This window comes from Dicentrarchus labrax, unplaced genomic scaffold (genome assembly GCF_905237075.1).
Source record: "Dicentrarchus labrax unplaced genomic scaffold, dlabrax2021, whole genome shotgun sequence".
NCBI lineage: Eukaryota > Metazoa > Chordata > Actinopteri > Moronidae > Dicentrarchus > Dicentrarchus labrax.
In genome coordinates, this window is record NW_026136720.1 from 18,339,958 (window position 1) to 18,359,875 (window position 19,918).

The following is a 19,918-nucleotide window of genomic DNA, read 5'->3' on the forward strand; positions in this document are numbered from 1 at the left end:
TGTTTGTGTGGGTAAGTGTAAGAAAATGTGTTATTTTTGTGTGACTCTGAAAGGGAAGAGAAACAATAAATGGGAGTGGAGCGTGTGTGTGCATTTGTGCTCAAACTATTAGAGGGTGTCATATTTTGTAAAGCTCTTTGAGGCTAATTTGTGATTTTGGGCAACATAAATAAAATGGACCTTACTTGATTGGAAAATCACTCAAGTCACTCGCTCAAGCAAAACAGCCAAACATTTGCGGGTTCCAGCTTTTCAAATGTGACAATTTGAATTTTTTCTCTGTTTCCTATCATTGCAAATTTGCTGGTTTGCTGTTGGTCAAACAAAGCAAACAATTCAACAAGACAACTTGGACTCTTGGAAACTGTGGCAATGGGTATGCACATAAAGTATATTGCTCTTCATACCCCTATATACTACATAGTAGGGCTACAACAAATGATTATTTTCATAACCAATCTTAATCTAATCAGAAAAAATAGCAAAAAATAGTTATCACAATTTCCCAGAGGCCAAGCTGACATCTTCAAATTGCTTGTTTTATTCAGCCCACAATCCAAAACCTCAAAATAGTCAATAGTCAATCATATAATACAGAGAAAAATGAGCAAATCCACACATTTGAGTTCCTGGACCCAGAGAATGTTTCACATGTTTGCTTGAAAAATTAATTAAATGATGACTCAATAATCAAAATAGTTGCCGATTAATTTAATGTGGATCGACTACTATCATTGTTTCAGCTCTACTAGGCAGACACATGCATTCATATTCTTAATACCCTGAATCTCTCACACACAGACACACACACACATACATACACTCTGGCCAGAATGAACAGTGTTGGAAAAAATAAAAAATAAAAATCACAAAGAGTCCCCGAATCCCGTCCAGACTACAGCCTTTTCTCTGCCATGATTGCTCTGTTTCCCCAGGAGGCTGCTATAAGGAGCTGGAGCAGCAGTGATTGTTGATGGATGCCTATTGGCATGAGCAGCACGTAGAGCACACCCCACCACCACCACCACCTGTAATCCTGGAAAAATGGACTCTACGTATTAGTGAGATACTTAAAAGGCTGGAGCCATTTCACACAGTCACACTCACAAACACATACACACATTAAAGCTACCGGTGCTACGCTTGGAGGCTAAGGGATATTATTCCTCTGGCTCAGTATCAAAACCTTTCGTGCTAAAGGGTGACATGTGCCATACAATGGTGGAATGTAACTAAAATACATTCACTTAAGTTAAATACTTCAAATTTCCATGTGGTGCCACTTTTTACTTCTACTGCCCTACATTTCAGAGGGAAATACTTTACTTTTCACTCACTACGTTTACCTGACAGTTTTAGTTACTAGTTATTTTACAAATTACTTACATACAAAACCTATAAAGAGCATAATATAAAAAATGATTCAAGACACTTTTCATATAAAAATGCCAAACATATCATGGTTGCAACTCCTCAAATGTGAAAATATGCTGCTTTTCCTCTTAATAATTTTTATTTCTCTGGAATGTTGGCTGGACAAAACAAACAATATGAAGGTGTCATTTTGAGCACTGGGTAATTGTTATGGGCATTTCTCACTGTTTTCTTTATTTTTAGAAAGCAAACAATGAATCAGTTGATAGAGAAAATAACCAATTCATAATGAAAATCATGACTAATTACAGTCCTTTATAAAAACAGTTGCTCTACCTAAGCCAGCTGTAACATTAAAAAGCTGCTTACACATTAATGTATAAGTAATAATATTCTAATTATATAATAATAGTATAATAGTACAGTCACAGGGGGCACTTTTCAGCCTATACTTTTTATACTTTAAAGGACCAGTGTGAAGGATTTCGTGGCAGTGAAGTTGCACATTGCAACTAAATTAATACTGCTTGCCTTCCAAGGCATCTTTAGGTTGGTGGCCATGAAACACAAAATCTAAAGCCAGTGTTTGGTTTTTCTGTTCTGGGCTACTGTAGAATCATGAAGGTTCAACGTGGCGGACTCCATAGAAGAGGAACCACTGCCTTCCATACTTTTATCCCTTTTTTAATGTAGGACTTTTACTTGAAATGCTGTATTCTTAAGTAAAATATCTGAATGCTTCCTCCACCACTGGCTCTTAAATTATGCTGCATTTGTTTCCGCAGATATCTCGATATCTAGATATTGTCTAACCAGTAAAATCAAGTAATGCACCTTTTACTCTATGACAAAGTCAGTTCTTTGGACAGGTCCATATAAATGAAAAACAAGTTGAAATACTCTAACAGCACTAACAGATTGTTTTAAGAAATAGTTAAATTTAACAAAAAATGCTATTTAGACATTTATATATCAGGAATATGAATCCAAAAATATAATTTATATATATAATAACATAAGTTGGTACTTTTAATATTATTATTATTATTATAATATTATTTGCATTAAAATGATCTGTATACCTCTCCCACCACTGGTGAGGTACAAGTATGATGCATACCTACACATGCAAGATTGTATTTTATTATTGATATTTATGAATTGCTCAGTCCCTGTGTGATCACCGTTTCTAATCAAAATGCAGACACACAAAAGGTCAGAGGGAATTAGCCCCCCACTGCCTAAAAATAAGCTGCTTTAATCAGGTTGCAGATGGCCTGATAAGCAGCAGGGTGGCATTAGGGGGCTGGTCATGTGGCGTAGCTGAGGCGTGTCAGGGATAGCATCTGCACCTCGTCTCTAAAGGTGCCACTGTGTCTTTCATGTCAGGTGAGTGCGGTGACATTCTGTCACATCCATACTTCAGATGTGGTGGGGTGGAGGGGGCCAAACATCAAAGTCTGGGTTTATGTTGGCAGGGGGGGTAACACAGACGCACACAGCACGCTCCTGTAAAAAAAAAAAAAGACATGGACACTCTCGTACACGCGCTCACACGCACCAGCCACGATGAGCGTTCAGTTTGAGTGTGAGATAGTGCTGATGTCTGCCAGTGAAGCCTACATTTCAGTCTCTTTATCTCCTGAGCCTTCTGCTGATAATTACAGCCGTCCCTTCTCTCGGACTCGGTCACACCAAAGCTGCCAGTCTGTGCAGCTCGAGCCAGAGGAATTATCGCCCTGGCCATCGCAAAACGGAGCACGCCAAGGTCAGGCCCTGTGTTCAATTTCACTTTTGATTCCAGTCCACCTTTCTTTCTCCTCTACTACTTATCCACTCCACCCTCCCGGCCCACCCACACTGTCGCTGTTGAATTTCACTCCAGGGCTAACCTCTATTTCCAGGACAACCAGCGCCTTGACACTCATTCATTTCCAATCCTGCAGAGTGGTCGGCTGAATGGAAATTGACGATTCAATTTTTGGAATGAAACTCAAGAGTCCTTTTGGAATTGACTCTCCCCCCTCCTGCCCTCCCCTCTCCTCCTGCTTGGGTGCCCGTTCTGCCACCCCCTCTGCCCCCTGCCACTCGCTATCTCCGTCCTGGTCTGCTGAGTACAGCCAATTTCTTCGCTTGTATGGAGACGTGGGCGAGATGGCTACTGCTAAGCGCAGCTTAAAAACGCCCTGCAGCTCCCACTGACTTCACTCAGACACCTTTTCTCCATGCCTGCTCTCTCTCATCACTAAACTGCCGTCAAACAAGCAAACACTTAAAACCAAAGGGTTTATTCTCAGCATTGCTCCCAGCTGGATGTTGGGTGGCAATTTAAAAATGATCTATGCAAATGTAATTTCGCTGTGTGTCATCCAACACAGCCAATTAATGAGTGAGCTTCTCCAACCCAACTATAAATTAACAAGGCTAGATATAATAGCTAGATTAATGTGTTTTTCTGGCACTTGCCTAATTGCTAGAAGACTCCGGTGGGGCTAGTGTGAGCTGTCTCATTTCTACATGTGATAGAGTGAGTTAAGACAGAGGAGGGATAAACGCCTGCATCAACTCTATTTATCATTTATATGAACTTTGTTGTCTCTCCTATTGGTTTTTATTGAGGGGAATGCATGAGGAAAGTGATGAGAAAGATATTTTTCCCTCAGGGAACTTGTATCTACTTCAGAAGAAATTACTAGTATCAGTTGTTAGGATTGAGTTCAGTCTGAAGGACGGCATTAGCTTCAGTCATACTTAGGAATTTATTAATGGAAAACAAATCCATAAGTGGTCAGAGGGGCATATGTGCATGGATGGCGTATCTGGTAATGAGAAATGAGAGCTGAAGGCAGAGAGAAAAACGTGGAATATGAAGAGAAAAGAGCGGCGTAAGAGGTAAGGGAAACAGAGGATGAGTAACGGTCTGTCTCAGCCAGAGGAAAGAAAAAAGAAAGAGTGATAGTGAGAGAGACAGAAAACAAGCTCCAGGATCCAAAACAGCACATCACCAACAAGGAAGCCTTTTGTTTTGCCCCTCTCAGCCGATTGTTCTCTTCGCCGAGGGTGAGAACGCTAATCCGCTGTGGAAAGAGGAGTTGGGAGGATTTACTCTAAGTATCCTTATTAGTGGGAATTCACTGATATGGGGGGGGGGTAACGGGTGAGAGGAGAAGGTAGAGGGCAGAATGAACAAGGAGGAAGAGGAGAGGCAGCAGGAGGGGCGTAGTGTATTCTGAATACACTGTAGGTGCCATATGAATCTTTAATACAGGGCTTAATGGTGAGGGAGGGAAGAAAGGAGGAGTGGAGAATATAAAGAGAGTGAGGGAAAAGGCAGAATAATCTCAGAGGAGGATACTGAGCCCTCCATATCACAACACTCTTGATAAGTGCTAGCCTCCCAGGATCAAACCTAATTCTCCACAGCTCCAGTGCCACCACCGAGTCCCTTTCAGACGAAGGAGACAGCGGCAAAGGACAGCCTTAACTTTGTCTTCAAAAACAAACACAAACGGGCCTGATGTTCAGATAAAAATGGATAAAGGATCTTTCCAGGTGATAAATTCCTTAATTGCTTTTGTTAAACACATACCCTGCTGGAAGCTTGGCCATGGTACATCGTTTTAATTACACGCACAAGAGCCTAATTAGTTGTATCTGTTGTACCAGAGGCTAACGTGCACCCAATTAGACCCAAATCAAAAGGATGGTACAGTCAGAAGGGGGAAATGTGCGGTTCTTTGTTCTTGCTCAGTATTCATCAAATAACAGAGGAAAGTAAAGATGGTGCTTAACTTCCCAAGTTGCTGATGTCATGATCACCCCTGCTATCTTTAAACTAATTAAATACATTTTCTCGTGTGAGTGCTTGAGCGGGTGGCTGCCTCACTTGTCAGTGTCTCAATCTCTTTGTTTCGCTCACTGATGCTAATCGCTGAAGTGGAAAAAAATATTTATGCCATGATAAAGACTAAACAACAAAGCTCATTATTGTGGCATTCATGCAACAGTTTGTGGATTAACACAGTAAAGTCTTCAGAGTCACCAGCTGGTTCTCCATAATAAACAATAAAAAAAGAGATGACTGTCTGAAGTGCACTAATGACACCACAAACACTGCTTCTCCTGTAAAGAAGGGATGCTATTCAATGATATTTTAATGGAGGAGTTTTGCACTATGGTAACTGATTGTTAAACAGGCCCTCAGGGGAGATAAGTTATAGCCTAGCAAAAAACATCTGACACGGGGAGCTCAGAGCTAAAATTATTCGAGAACGTCGACAAATGATTTCCCTAATGACATGACGAAAAACAAGGGTAAAGCTCCACCGCTTTGGAAATACAACCACATCAAAGCCATCTCCACAGCCCCCAAAAAGAACAGCTCCTTTCCTCCGCAAAAGGGGGAAAACGATCCTGGAAACTTCCACATCTATGGCAGGTTCTCACAAAAACATGTGGCCTGCCATGCTTTTGCCCTCCTCCCTTGTGCGAATTTACCGCATTTCAGAGAGCACATAATGGTCTCCTGGGGCAGCGCTACAGCAGAAACAGCATTTCAGAGCATGTAGCGTTTCATCTCTGCATGTTCCCCAGTCAGCTGTTAACAACTGTGTAGGTCTACAGTACTGTAAATCACCCCCATCAGTCAGTGAAAAACAACGATAGTGCATCGAAAGAATTAGCGGTGGCTAAATGGAGTCCTGTTGTGTTTTTCTGCAGACATGATTACAGCCCGAAAGTGTCCCTAGCTACCAAGGTTTTCTCATATATTTATCAGAGACACCACTCTTGTGCCTCGTTTGTTGAAGTAAGTTGGAAGTATGCACTGTTATCAAGAGGTACAAATAAATAGGTAGCTGCACAGCTGCATAGGGGAGTGCCAAGGAGGTAATGCTAATAATAAGTGGCATCTGGTGGAGCTGGTCCATTTCCCTGATTGGTTCTATTGTAGCTCTGCAGGAGAAATGCTGGCCTCATGGCTTGGCAATCAACGTGCGTATGGACCCAAATAGTCCCCGACAAGTCACATCTGAGTGGTGGGAGTGAAGGGAAGGATGAGGTGGTGGTGGGTGGTTGTAACTACTGATTGTTACCATGGCAACAATAGACCAAGGATCAGGAGGTTAGGTCACATAGCGTGCCGCTCTTGATAGCTGCGTGAAGCCACATGTTGGAGATATTCCCAAGGTTTATAATCACTGTCAGCCGCCAGCTCAAGTGGTCTGTGCACACACATATATATATGTGCGAGTGTGTGCAAGTGTGCTCCAATCTTCCTGGGAAACTCATCTGGCCTAAGCTTCCAACTGGCAGTGAAATCCTAAAATCCTACCTACCAGCTTTCTCGTGAGTGACAATCTTCTCTCGCTGGTCCCTTGTTGGTTCTTACTTTTAGAAGAGAAGACAAAAAAAAAACATTTACAAGAAAGCAGGAGGTGTGATTCTAACAAGAGAACATCTATGTTGAAAGAATCAAATCAGGTTGCTACGCTACAGCACAATAACCCAACATCACCTATGTTTTCTTATTTCCCTGATCAATAACTACTATGTACACTGGTTATGTAATCGCACATCCAGGATCAAATCAATGCCAGCCTGCCTTTAAAAAAAAGCTCATCATTTTCGCTGCAGCATGCCCATTGAGTCGCTCCACTCATCAACTTATACACTGAATTTTCATTAGGCACTTAATAGAGACAGGCACGTTTAGAGTTTCTCTCTGGGTGGGTGGGTTGTGTCGATTAGGCCGGGTTAATCTCTATCACAATAAATAACATTGATTACAAATGCTGAATGCTAGGGGAAGGGGGCTGAAATTAAAGCGCAAAGGATAATGGGGTTCATGTATGACAAGAGCGGTAGAAATGGAATAACATGAGATTGGTAGGTTATATGTAAGAGAAGGCGTGAGAGAGACAGAGTATGAGGGATTGAGCATATGTGTGAATGTGTGTGTTAGTGTGTGTGGCAGGAAAATAGACAGGGTAACCACAGTCATTCCTTTAGGAGGATCAGATTCTCATTGAGTCAGAGTGTCAGACCGCTAACAGACACTCTGGGCTTCTCTGACGGGACACATGTACTCCGAGTCTTTAACATACAGGGAAAAACAGGCGCTGGCTCATGTTTCCTTGGCCGAGGTGAACATTAACAAACAAATCAAACCAAACCCGTAATGACACCGCCGCTGCCGAAAATAATCTGTGCTGCACACTCTGGATGAAGAAGCGTTTTCTCGGCAGACAAAGTTCACCCAAGGGTCACAGTAGCGGAGATGAATTGTTTTCAGCTAAATCCAATCCTGAGCTGCTACAATAACTTCTTGACAGCAGGGAAAGTATCAGAATTCTGCTCTCGTTCTGCACGAATGAGACTTTTAGTTTTACTTCTGGGTCTATAAAACGAGGGAAAAAAATTACCTACCTATGTTTAGTACGCTCCTATCTCATCAACGTTATCTCTTCAAACTGCACAAAGAAATCAGTAAATGGACAGTTGTTTTGTACAAGTGGGGGGAAAACATCTATGTTCTCAGGTGCAATGACCTTGCACGGCTTAATAGATCTTTTCAATGTTCGCCGTCTTGGTATGCTGCCGGGATTTGTTTACAATACAGCATGCTCAACATCACAAATCGGGGATTGCGTGGCTGTTGTCAGGGATTACCGGTCTGGTCTTTGAGTTTTTCATTAAATTGCTGTATTGGAAAACAAACAAACAAAAAAAAACTCCCATCAGCTTCTTGGCAGAAAAGACCGCTCATACATTTGCAGGACACACATTTGTATGAAGGGTTTTTTTTTATTTTTATATCTAACGCTGTGCTTCCTCATGAATAAATAAATGATCTGAGAGACTGCGCTGTGACAGAGACACATGGGCTTTTGTATTTTGTAGATGAGAGTCGCATTGACACTGTGGAGGAAAGCATAAATTTAAAAAAAAAAAAAAAAGCTTACGATCACTGGTGGACATCTCATATAGTTTGTTTTTTTTTAAAGATGTAATATGTTTAATATCTAAGCTCTTTATCCTATATAGGGATGCCGGCCATGTGATTATGTTTGACACCGTAGAGAGTGGAATCCTCTTACTTTCGTCTTTATGAGGTCAGCAGTGGAAATGGACAGAGTTCAGACAGATGGGGCTCGAGGGAATGAGGCAGGGGAAAAGAGATAAAAATGGGGGACGGCATCAAAGCAAGCAGGGGGATGAAGACAGGACAGGAATGGGGGTTGAGACAGAAATATGTAAAATTAAGGGGGGGAAAGATGAGTGACAATCAAGAGAAAAGCTAAGGGAGATTAAAAATGTCATGCTTCAGTGGAAGTGCTCGCCGGATGGTCGAACAGTGTCTGAAACCCCCCTCTTAACTCTCTGATGTTGAAACTGGGAGAACTGTCTCCAAATGCTGTTACAAAACGGGAAATCCGACCTTCACGTCCACTTTGGCAGCAATTGGCCAGGTGAGTGGTGGTGAGAAAGTAAGGCAGGATTTGAACTTCTCTTTCAAGATTTTTTCTTCCTCACAAAACTACTACTGTCACATTTGCACAAATGAATGCAACACTATGAATACATAAATGAGTAAAGACTGTTGAGCCACGGTCTCTATGATGGCAGGTTTTTTACGCCATCTTTGAATGTGGCTGTTCAGAACAGCTAAAATCTCTTAGACGTGGGCAGGCACATGAACTAGTAGCCTGCGTTAATAATTTGAGCTTAAAAAAGGTCCAGAAAACGTGGTTCCAAATCCAATTTTTTCTGAAACATCAAATATTCATGACTAACTATGTTTTTTGGGGAAAAAACATCCACAAGTATTCTGTATTAATAGATTAACACTCAAAAACTGTGGGTATTGTCTGATCAGATCTGATTGACAGTCACTAAACAGCTCACCAATTCAAATGTTTCTAAATTCTGCAACTAACTGAGCCATGCCCACACTTCAAACCAGTGAGAAGAACACAAACAAAAAAACACAAATTAGAATCTCTCTTGTTCCAACTTAGAAAATAATAGTGTGTTCATGTAAGACCCCATGACTAATAAGTAAGAAACAGATCACGCCCCTTTGAGTAAATTCAAGAAGTGCAATCAAACCCAGACTAGATGACAGAATAAGTGAGTAAATGAGTGACAAAAAAAAAAACACAACTACTACTTCTACAACTACTACTACCTCTGCACTGAAGACAGTAGATACTTCTGTTGTAAGGAACACTACAGAATGGAATCAGGATCAATTGATAGTGTAATGAAGTCATGGTACGCATAATTTACAAAAAAAATATATAGATTAAGTGATTTAGTTACTCAAGAGAAAGAGCGGGAAGGCAATGTGGCAATGTTCTGGTCTACAAGGTTGTAATATTGTTGATTTCCTCTTTGCATTAGGTGATTAAGAGACAGATTTCCTATCAGTCACGGAGGAATGGGAGTCCCACTTAGTTGCACCTGCCAACAAAGACATCTCCTCAAGCGTTGATGGACTGCACTCCCACCCCTTTTCCCGCCTGGCCCGTTAACTCTGCTGCCCCTTGAACATTGATGTGGCCACTTTTCCCTGTCCAGGCCACAGGGTCCTCTGTAAAAATGACTGGTCGCCAAGTGCTGTCTGAAGTGAAGCTTTGATAAAAAGTGCTTTTTTCCACTTGGCCGCTCAGATCTGCAGGAACCAGTCTGCTCCAGAAGCTGCACCCCTCATCCCCCTCCACCCTCCCCTGCATCTTTTAGAAATGAAGCAGGCAAGCAGAAGGGCTCCTGCTAGTCTCCATCCTCAGGGCAAGAACACGGCCTTGACAACTATCTCCTCCCCGCGACAAGCAATCCTTCTCCACAGGGCTGCCCAAAGAAAAGTGTTGATGCTAACAAAATGCATGACAGCCACTCACTTATGTTAACAGCCCGTGCGCACAGAAAAGCAGCGTCCCTCTGTTTGAGTTTGGTTTTATTTTCAATCACCCCTTCTAACATCTGAACTCTGCAGTCTCAGGGGAGAGGAGGACAGTTGACAGTGAGCCAGACAGCTCCTCTCCGCCAGGGGTTTGAACTCTTTGTCCTACAGAGAGGGATGGGTATGCAGGCTGGGATAGGGTAGATGGGGTGTGTGCTGAGTTGGGGGGGAATGATGGTTTAGCAAAAGGGGGAATGGAGGGGCCTGGAGAGAAGGGACCTATCAATATCCTGTCATGGCTGCCTGGGAGAGCTACTGCTATAGAAATGCTGAGATAACACAAGACAGACAAGTTTACTTCCTTGCTTTTTAATTCATGCTGGAAAACAACTGGGAAAAAGTTTACTTGACTTTCATTTTGAGACAGAAGCGAAAAGCTGTTGAATAATCAATGTCAGTGGACCTTTGTGGACAGAATAATCAGGGAATGAAAGACAGAAGAGTGCTTATTGTATGTTGTGGTTTATGGGAGCTCCACAGGGCTTAGTACAGGGCCTCCTCATGTTATTCAAAGACCAAGACCAAAAAGACAGCAAAATGGTTCTCAGAAGAGCAAAACCTAACAAACAAATTTGAGGTCAGAAATTGGAAGATTACAGGCAAGACTGAAGTGGAATTAATCACCTCCATTCTGGTAAACACAGCTCACAGAGAAGTAAATTGTAAAGTCTACAGGGTTTTACAGATGAGTGGATACTCATCACCCTGATTTCTCTTTCAAACTAATCACTCCAGACAGACGATGCTTAAAGAAGCTTCACGTTTATTCAGCAGTGGTCTACTTCCCAATCTTTTAATATGGTGCACGGAGGCTCCAGCTGACCTGCTAGGGCAGATAGCGTAGAGGGAATTCTCTTATAGGGCAAATAAATTGTCCAGCGGACCTAAACGCACTGTCATCGCTGTGAAAAGGGCAATGACAGCTTCCATACACCATTCCACTTCAGCACTTTTAATGCATGTTAAGAGGATTGGACTGGCAAATTAAAATCCATATCAATTACATCTCGTCTCCTGTGACTCGTAAAGGGGAGTAATGTTTTAAGGTGAAATATCAGTCTTTAGATCTACATCATCAAAAATACATTAAGAGTTGTTTTAGGGTAACTAAAGACAGTTCTGGTGGAAGAGAGATTTATATACTGTAATTTCAAAATCAAACGGGGAGAAAAACCAGGCACTGACACAAATCCAACCATCTCTTTCCAAAGAAACTCTTATTACCTTTGCAGGTGTCAACACTTGATTCACCACACACTCACATGCTTTCAAAATCCCCTCTGGTACCATTATTTAAAATAAAAGCGATGAAACATTTTTATTTCTCAGGGATAGCTTTTTTCCCTTTTCTCATCTTTCCAATCCCTCTAACCAAATATTACATCGACACGTGTCTTGCTTTTCTGGAGAGCTTCAACCCAGACTCAATAAAGCTGTGTGTGTGTCTCTCTCGTATCACATCTAAGATAGCATATCACAATGAGTGGGCTGCAGGGCCTCCCTCATCCACAACAGATACTACTGTTGTTGTTTTTCCTTCTCGCTGGCAGTGACAGAGTGGAGCATTCCAAGTTTGCATCAAGCAAGTCCCGGCTTTTTGAGAATGTTGATTACATTGCAGTGCCTTCTGCTTACGCAATCCACTGAGACTGAGGCCTCTAACTAAAACATCACAGTAAAAATGCACACGTCAATTGTTTTTTGATCAGCTCAAGCAGATGGTAGGCAAGCTAGCAACATATCACACTTCAAAAAGGCTGGTTTTGTTTAGTTTTTCTTGGACTCTGGTATTAGGCTTTGTTTACAGGTTCAGAAAATGAAATTAAACATTACTCATGTATAATCTTTGTTGCCAGCTGTGGAAAAATATATTTTACTTTAGTGAAACTACCAAAAACATAATGTTTGGCATTTAAAAATCCTACTAAAATAAAAGTGCATTTGTATTATCAGCAAAATGTACTTGAACTATCAAAAGGAAAAGCACTCATTCTGCTGAAAAGCTGCCACCCATTGTGACTACAATGTAGAAGTCGTCGCTTGCAGTGATGAACATTCATAGAATTATCACCTGAATCTGCAGCTCACCTCAGACTTAGAGAGCTTTACAGCGAGTTTCAGCTCATTGTTTGGCTTTCAGGTCCTTATATTTACTGCTTTGAGACACTCTCACCGCTCTCATTGGCCAAATTGTTTGATGCAATACTGTTATTGCAACTATCTGAGAAGTTTAGAGGGGACGAGTTTCTTTTGTGTAACTGCTAACAGCTTATATACATTAATAATGTTCTGCATTGTACAAATACCTCAAATTTGTACACGTGAACAGAACATGAGTAAATGTACTTTCTACCACTGCCTGTCACATACCTTGTTAATTAAATCTGGGTGACCTGAAGAATGGCCACTTGATCTCCTGGCCAAAAGCAGATACTAATAATAAACACAAATGTAGAAGCACAGATGACGACCACATATGTTCAGCCTTAAGCTTAAATAGAAAATATGGTCATCCTTGCAAATTATTGCAAAATGGGTGTCTGTGCTTAATGAGAAGAGGAAAACGATAGTTCTCGCCAATTTAGGCGACGTCATCACAGTGAGAAAACAGATATAGAAAGTCTTGAAGTCAATTGACCCTGCACTTTTCTAACCCCCACGCATGACCAACCACAAGTCCTTTCAATTCACCATTCCAACCAATTACACTTACAGGGAAAGCGCCTACCACACAAAAGATATTACCACTCCAATTTATCTTGGTCTATCTTACTTTCTCAGAACGATGCATTCAAGCCATTAGACGGAGCTTGGGCAAAGTGCATATTTGAAAGAATATACAATGTGGCTGTGATGGAAAGACCAAACAGTGAGGAGGAAAAGTGAGTTCAACTCAGAGCTATCTGGCTTCCTTTGATCAGGAGGAACGGTGGATTAGAAAGGATTCTGCAGAAGTTTCAACTTAATCCGCATAATATTTTATAAACCTACCAGTAAATGCTCAACTCAAGCCTACTTCCCAAGGTCAGATTAGACTACATGCCCACAGCAGATTGTTTTGCCTTGGACTGAATTTACTCCACAGAACAGAACAGAACAGAACAGGTCCGGTATAGCGTTCACTTCACAAAAAATGAAGAGAAAGAAACCATTTATCTTTGGCTTGGTCTCATTTGTTTTCCTGTGATGGATGCTGCTGCACTAAACCAAGCAGGTCAACTTTTCCACTGTGTGTTAGGTGAGGATTTCTAAGAGAGAATCAGACAAAGAGTGACAAGAGAAACATTTCTCCAGGGGTGTTAACTATTGAGAACTGTGATGTTTTCTGCCTACAACAGCCCTGCAGCCTCTTTTGAACTTTAAGTGTCACATCTCTAGAAACAATTTGAGATTGTGTTGGGAATGTGTTTGTGTGTGTGTACGTTTGTCCTCTGAGGGAGAGTATTATGTCTGTGGGGGTGGACTGATGAGACAGGCATGCAGGCTCCGTTTTTGTGTCGTCAATCACCTTCGCGTACAGTAAATGATTTTTCAACAAGCTCCAGGGTGATGGATAATCAGAACGAAAGGGTGGGCCGAGTACTCCTCTCCTAGTTTCTCAATGGACGGCGGAGGGAAGAGAAGGTCCTACATCACCACGCTCTTGTTGTGCTGTGCACGTTTTTCCATTTGGGCGCTAACGTTAAACGTAGCGCCCTGGGCCAAAGCGATGATGGATTCCCCCTCCTGGCAGCTTCCCTTGTTTCAAAGGAGCACTCAGGATGAGAGAGGGTGTGGGAGGGGGAGAAGATGTCTGGGGACAGAAGCCCCATGTCGAATGAGAAGCTGCCAAATGGAGCCTCTGCAGCTCTTCATCAGGGCCGGTGGTCCTGGAGGGGTGGCTGCTCCAGGCAAATGCTAAAAACTGCAAGCCAGGCAACACATCTGTGCAGCTGGGTTCCCTCTATGGCATGAAGCAATCAAACCCTCCAGCAAGTAGAGGCATGCGAGTCAGGGACAAAGAGAGAAAAACACAGAGGGAAAACAGAGAAAGAGCTAGTCAGAGGGCGATAGTAACAGAGGAAAGCGGGAAGTTTGTGAGGTTTCTGACACCAGATACTGAAACCAAAACTTTCTCTCCCCCTCAGCATCGACCATGTTTAGCAAAAACCAAAAGAGGCCCTCTAATGGTGAAGGCGCCAAAGGAATGCAAGGCAAATCTCCATGGTAATTCTCCCTCTCCAACCATTCTCCTTGTCTCTCTCCAGCTGTAATGTTCACGCGGTTTGTCTCTATCTATTTTCATTCAGGTATAATTAAGGCCTAGAGTTTATATTGTTGAACGTCAATTAAGATGATTCACCGTCTGGCGGCAAGACTTTTTCGCTTGATGGTATTGTTGTCACAGCATCTCTGTCTCACTGTTGATCCATTGGAGGAATTTATTCTGAACTGATGCAGCAGTTTGTGCTGACATTTACTTTAGTTATGATGTTGTTTGCCTCCCCTCTCCAACCATGTTCATCTTCGCTTTGCAAGCGACACTTTTATTCTGTTGTCATCAAACCTCTTCAAAAATTTAGCACAATGCAACAGGGCTGCGCTCCCAAACAATGCATTAAACATAAAAGCTAAATTGAAAAATGGTTTCCCACACACGCTTTTGATGTTGACAGACTTTTCATGTAGGAATTACCAGCAGACAAAGATTTGGGGACAGAAAAAATATCAACTTAATCTTTCCTATCTTTGGTGGGAATGCAAAATCTCACATGGTGCCAAAGTTAACAATGGTCCAGGCCAAATGTCCAAGATTTGCTCATTGCAATAAGGCTTTAATCTTCAGGCAGCTGCAGCAAACTCCCAAGTCTGGTTTTCCCTCCTTTCCACAGTCTACACTCCAAAAGGTTGTTTCTGCACGTCCATGTCATGCACACACACAAACACAGCATGCTTTTAATGTCTCTGTGATGTCTGAATTACTTGAAACCCATATTTCAAGAGCTGACTCCTAGACAGTGCCAGATACTCTGCTGACCTCATTTGTAATACCAATTTTAATAAATTAGTCTCATTTAAAAAGCAGCCACATGCACTGCTTTCTGCATACTGTGCTTGTTTGGACTGTGTCTCTCTGTCCCCCACACACTGATAATGCACTGATGATTGATAATTACTCAGTGAAAATTTTTATCTTCTGTCGGTCTTAACACCAATTTTTTTTAATAAGCAAAAAAAAAAAAAAAAATATGATGAGACATAAGATTACAATATGTTCTCCATAGCATTAACAACCTTGCCTATTACACATGTATTCAAGCCAGCTTTGTATAATGTGAAGTGTGACCTTAGGTTTTATCATGGCAATCATGACCCTGTCCAGGATTTCCATTAAAGAATATCTGTCTCATTAGATTATGGAATGCAATCTGTGCAGGGCGAGATAAAGTGGTACCAGGTCACACACTCAATATCTCATCATTATGTAACAACGGGGAGTGCGCTCTCCACACACATGCTTACATGTGCATACGCACTCGCTTTCCCTCCAGATAACAGTCGAACTGGCAGCCCTCTCATCAATTTACAACACAAATACATACAAAACACAAACTGCAGCCGCGGCAGATAGGAATTGGGATTTGGAGAGAGTTGCTGAAAATCAAAAGGTCCAAATCCAACAGAGAGTTTTCACACTGCCTTCCATTTCTACTTTTTCCATCTCATTACAGTGCACTTTGAATACTAATGGACAGGGTTCGCACAGCCATGCAGCACTAATGATTTACAGCTATGGAAAGTAAATACACTAAGATACAAGCAGGGCGAACAGGCCTTGGAGGCATTATTCAGGGACATTTCTGAGTACACCGTAACTGTGGTTTCATTTGAAAACATTATTTATGAGAACAATTTTCCCGACAGTGTCTAGAGGAAAACGGTAACGGCACTTAACATCTTTCTCCATCTTGAGAGAGAAAATGTCATGCAAATGGATGATTTCTCATGCGCTCCCCATGAACAATCCTACTCAAATGCTGCCCTGCAAATCACTTAATGCGGCAGGGAAATGGACATTTCTGCCTCATCTTACAGAGCCTCAGAGATGGAGTAGGAGATTGTCACTGTGTAATTCCACTTCTTGCTCAGTGCCAGCAAAACCTTCCCTCAAACATTTCAGCCATGATTTAGGGATAAAAAAAAAAGAAAGAAAGAAAAACAAGTCCCCTCCCTCTCAGCTTTTTACCCATTTGTGGAGAAATTATTTTTAGCTTTAGAAATCCATGAGAATGAGAAACAGAGAGACAGCAAGAGGGAGGGAGAGAGATGCTCCTCACAATGCCAGTGGATTATTGGCAGCTTGCAAAATCCCATCAGAAAGGACGGGGTAGAAACAGATCACTCTGTGTTACATGGAAGAATAAGAGCTGCAGCACATTGTATAGCCATGGCCCTGCTGTATCGCCCTCCTCGCCACACTTCTTCTCATCTCTTCCCTCTGAGCACCAGGGCCACTCCTGGGGAATTAACCCTGCAGTCATTATGCTGGTGAGGGTCACTGGATCTGTGGCATGTGTGGAAACACCAGTAGTGCTCTGGCTTCAGTGCTCCGCCTGAGGCGTCCCTGCCTGCCTCTTCACACACATCGACACACATGCACATCCTGATCTGAGCAGTGCACATAGAGAATACCCACACACCCCGGCTTGTTGCCCAGTCACCAGTCAGCCTGCTTAATAAGGATGGCAAATAGTCCCTGCAGCACTAAAGGCACAATAACAGAAGCCATGATATTCTCTCTGTAGCTGGAGCTGGAGTTTAACCGACTCCGTGTCCAAGCAGAGGGCTGGAGGTTCAGAAGGCTAAATGCACACGCTCCATTTGAATTAGAGCTGGATTCACTGAGGTGACAGGGCTCGTTTTCAGCTGCAGCCTTCAGGGAGAAGCCATCCAGGCTATCTCCTAAACCAGCACCACATTGACGTGCCACAGGTAAAACGATGGTCCAAATAATGAGCGCGATGAGAGTAGGCAGGGCAAACAATGGCTCGAGGCACCTGCTGTAAACGCTGGCATCACTTTTTAATTGCCACAGTTACGCTTGGTTGAAAGAGGGAGGAGCGGTCTTTTCTGTCGCCCTCAATCTGAGGTGTGCCATTCTTTATTCACAAACTACGCCCTTCCTAGCCCTTCCTATCTTTAGCTAGAAAATCAAACAGATGGAAGAATAACACATTTTAGCACCCGCCATGAAATGCCTTTCAATATACTGCCTGCCCATAGCAATTTCTCCCTCCTCCTGCTTCATCTAAGGTGGCAAGATGAGCAAACAGACATTCAGGCACACACTCACCCCCCGGGGCATCATTATCCCAGACACAAGAGTTGCCGCCAAAAGTAATGGAGCTCTAGGTCTACCTGGCTCATGGCAGCCCCTACTTTCTTATATTGAAATGGAAGGAATGGGAGAGCTCTGAACAGTGTTTATAATAAAATAAAATAAAAAAACACTGCCAGGGGCTTTGCTGTGGGATTATGAGAATTGGCCAAGAGTCAGGATAAGTAGGGAGGGGTGAAGGGGAGCAGTCCTGCTGTTGGTGTTTTTTTTTTTCCCCGTGTTGGCTGGTTCTGTACTGTACTGGACTGGGTTATATTGGGCTGGGTCAGGCATTTGCTGCCAGTTCCCAGAACACAAGGACCCTTTTTTCTCCTGCCAATCACAACCAGATGTGCCCAGACTTGCTTTAAGAATTCTGATCCCTCACTCAGTCTTGCTTTCAGCTCTAACTGAGTCATACAAGTAACACCACACACACACCCACAGAACTTGGTGGAGAATATATTCCGACACACAGCACACACAGACACACAGACACACAGACACACACACACACAGACACACACACACACACACACACACACACACACACACACACACACACACACACACACACACACACACACACACACACACACACACACAGCCTGGCTGAGGCACTGTAATCACAGGGGCCCAAAAAGGAATCCCAGAGCAGGAATGGGCTCCAATAACATGTTTTTTTACACTGGGGCGCTTGTCTCATTCGCCCATTCCCCCAGGACATGTAGTTTGAGGAGATTCAACCTGACATGACTGAGAGATTTACGAGGTGTAGATAGAGGCCTATTTTCACACAGGTACCCGGTCCTTTCAATGCGATGCCAAGACCTATCAATTACAGAGCAGACGTGTTTCTGCACCCGGAAGTTCCTCAACAGGTATCCTCTCAGCCCTAGAAAGCCGAAATACAATGTAACACACTCACACTGAGGCATTACTGTGCCTGTGGGTGTATTTTAATATTTGAGTGCCACTGGAATGTTTTTCCTTCAAACACAGTGTGAACACAAATTTATGCCCCCCAGCTATACAAAGCATTGATGGTAATGACAACAGCACAAGAGTACAGAGATCATTCTACGCAGCAACTGTGCAGCTGCTGTTTGTGTTTAAATGAATCTAGAGCTTGGAGGGGGTCATGTGTTGTGCATGTAGGCAGTCGGAGCTCATGTGCAATTAACTATTCATTACATAAATCTGATTAGGGAATTGTTCATCCATGCAGGTTATGTGAATAGGTATTACACAGCGCCTTAACCTCTTTTCTCCTTTCAACTGTGCTCCGGAGGATCTGGTCTCCCCTTTCTGTATCTTCTCTGCCATGGATCCACCTCCAGCAACATTATCAGTGAGTACCATCTGTTCCCTGCAGCAAGTGTAAAATTGAGCTGCTTCAGAGTTGTCCGATATCGATCGCAGCCACATTAATTTCATAGCGCCACATACAGTGTGTCACCATTCGCAATCACATCATGGGATCTGTGCACCCGGTCATGCCCGCAGATGCCACTGCTCGCAATCTGCATTGAGTGTGATTGTGCTGCAGGATGTGATGCATGTACGTTTAATGTCAGCTGCACGACTGATGGTGTATAAAACATAAAGTGGTTTTAGTTTACATGGCAAATCATTGCAGTATTCTGGCATATTCCTATAAACATCTCGGAATATCCGCTGAACCAATTAATACAGTTCACAGATTACAGCGAAATGACCTGATGTTTAATTTCAGCTGTAATTAACATGGCCCTATGCCAATTTACAAATTCCTTAACTGTTAATGGCTATGAGTAACATGTTTAGGTCATATTAATAAACATGAGAAACTCATGTTTGTAATTAAACAAGAAAAGAGTCTAAAGCCTCTAACCAACAATAAAACAGTAACAAAGTGAACCAAACAGAAATAGTGACCATGTTACCATTTTTACTGATAATTGACTTGCCTTTATTCTCTAACAGTTTAATAGATATTTTCCACCTGAAAGAGTAATTGACCTCAGTTCACTGTTCTTCTACTGGTGACTCATCCTGAGAGAGCAGCTCCAAACACAAGAGCAATTTAAGAGTAAGATTTGTTCTCATGAATTAGCACAAAATAATATAAATAATAATAAGTAATAAATTGTACAGATCAATCATCCATGCACACAAATGAACAGAACAGTAGTAGAATGTTAAACCCGAGCAGTTAAATTGCCCTTGACAGGACAACTTTCACA

At 42.4% G+C, this 19,918-nt stretch overlaps 1 protein-coding gene across 4 annotated transcripts in view; it reads right to left on the reverse strand.

Moving 5' to 3' along the window:
- The window catches only part of plxnb2b (plexin b2b), a 128,517-nt gene that overhangs the window by 58,511 nt on the left and 50,088 nt on the right, over window positions 1-19,918 (reverse strand). The gene's annotated exons all lie outside the window — the stretch shown is intronic.